The following is a 2,500-nucleotide window of genomic DNA, read 5'->3' as shown; positions in this document are numbered from 1 at the left end:
GAAAAGGATGGATGGGTGGGTGGGTTGATGGAGAGGCTGGGGTGCGGGTGGTCAGATGGTTAAAGGCGCTGGATTCTTACCAGCGTTTCCTGAGTTCGATTCCCGTCGAACCTGGTAAGTTAAAGGGTGGAGATTTTTTTGCCCCCCGATCTCCCAGGTCAACATAATTATGTGCAGACCTATCTAGTGTGCATGAGCCCCCTTTGTGTGTACACGCACACAGAAGCTGAAATAAGCACGTTGAAGATCCTGTAATCCGTGTAAGGGTTCGGTGGGTTATGGAAACAAGAACATACCCAGAATGCAACCCCCCTCCCCGGAAAAAAAAAATATCCCCCCCCAAAAAAAACAAAACAAAACAAAAACAAAAAAACAAACAAAAACCCCCACCAAAAATGGTGTATGGCTGCCTACAAGGCGGGGTAAATAAACAAAATAGTTCTTTTCGTACAATGTTACATGTGTGTGTGTGTGTGTGTGTGTGTGTGTGTGTGTGTGTGTGTGTGCGTACGCGCGCGCGTGCGTGAGTGAAACCTGACTAATGACACAGGAATGATGAGCGCCCAATGGCAGCTGTCTACCCAGGTAGGCAGCCTGTTGTGCTAAAAGCTTGGTCTCTGATAGAGGATATGCCCTTGAGTATCAGTTTCATATCACGAGGTCATGTCATGTGGGACAAGAATCAGGAAGGAAGAATAGATGATAGGGCTAAAATAGTGTTCCTGTATCTATCCCTTTCTTGTGTTTCTTCTTCTTCTCCTTCGTTCGTGGGCTGCAACTCCCACGTTCACTCGTATGCACACGAGTGGGCTTTTACGTGTATGACCGTTTTTACCCCGCCATGTAGGCAGTCGTACTCCGTTTTCGGGGGTGTGCATGCTGGGTATGTTCTTGTTTCCATAACCCAGCGAACGCTGACATGGATTGCAGGATCTTTAACGTGCGTATTTGATCTTCTGCTTGCGTACATTCACGGAGAGAGTTCAGGCACAAGCAGGACTGCACATAAATTATGTTGACCTGGGAGATCGTAAAAATCTCCACCCTTTATCCACCAGGCGCCGTTACCGAGATTCGAACCCGGGACCCTCAGATTGAAAGTCCAACGCTTTAACCACTCGGCTATTGCACCCGTCCTTGTGAGTTTAAAGTGCGATTTAGGGACGTTAATTGCGACTGGGGACTCACAGTGAAAAGTGCTGCATCTCACGGCTAAATTCAGATTTCATAACCTTCATCATCATTATGTTGTTAAAATTATCATCTGTGTTGCTATCATCATTATCACCATCATCATCATCGTCACTCTTTTTGTCGTTATCATCATTAGCAGCATAATTAATACTATTATTCTTTTTTTCCTTTCTTTTTTTTTTGAATCACGACTTTAAAATAATAATATTCAGTTTTGATTACATATATATATATATATTCAACATAAGTACTTAAAATACATAAATCAATACATAAATAGGATAAGAACGAGTACATGATAAATGAAACATAAGGTGCAGAAAGGCATGACCACGTACATAATAGTGAAAATAGGTCCTGGGACTGAAGTATATAGGTCATTTGAATATACCCTCCCCCCCCCAAAAAAAACAACACAAAACAAAAACAAAACAAAAACAACAAAAACAACAACAACAAAAAATCCAAAACAAAACAAACAAAAACAAAAACAACAAAAATCCCACCAACACACACACACACACACACACTCTAAAAGCAAGCAAACAAACAAACAAACAAACACACACACACACACACAAAATAAGAACAAACAAACAAACAAACAAAGCACAAAGCATACCATTCCAATGAAGTAAATCATTTCCAAATAACATTACACAATGCTTAATTTCTTCACACAACAAAAAACATTTCAAAAAGCATCATAGAGATTTACATGTTTGGGTATCTTAACTGTTAATAAGCAATTACTATCATTTTTTTTTTATTATCATTATTATCAGCAGCAGCAGCAGCAGCAGCAGTAGTAGTAGTAGTAGTAGTAGTTCCATCATTCACGAAAGACTTAGACATCTGTTCAAAACCTCCGCACATAGTTCCGTTACACTATACTTCCATACGCACAGGCGCGTGCACAAAATACATATTCACTCATTCATTACGGAGGGCCACGGCAGTGCAAAAGAGACCAAAATGATGAGTTTTCATGAATTGGGTTTTTGATGAATTTTGATTCTTGAACATCTCTTTTATCATGTGCATACGTTTTTTTTCCACTGTAAAGATGTCTTTAACAATGAAAAAAATTGCCAATAAAGATTGCTTGCTGAATCACGAAAGTGTTTATTAATAATTTTTGTTCAATTTCGGCGCAAGTCGTCAAGTTTCTGGCCTTGACAACATACCTTGGACTTGCTCAATGATGAGTAAACCTACAACCATGAGACTTTGCATGATTGTTTTATGACATGTTATTGAAGTTTAGTCACGAGTATGTATGAAAATATTTTCTGGGTTTTAATTC

This window comes from Babylonia areolata, chromosome 20 (assembly GCF_041734735.1).
Source record: "Babylonia areolata isolate BAREFJ2019XMU chromosome 20, ASM4173473v1, whole genome shotgun sequence".
NCBI classification, from domain to species: Eukaryota; Metazoa; Mollusca; class Gastropoda; order Neogastropoda; family Buccinidae; genus Babylonia; species Babylonia areolata.
Note: the sequence above shows the minus strand (reverse complement) of the source record.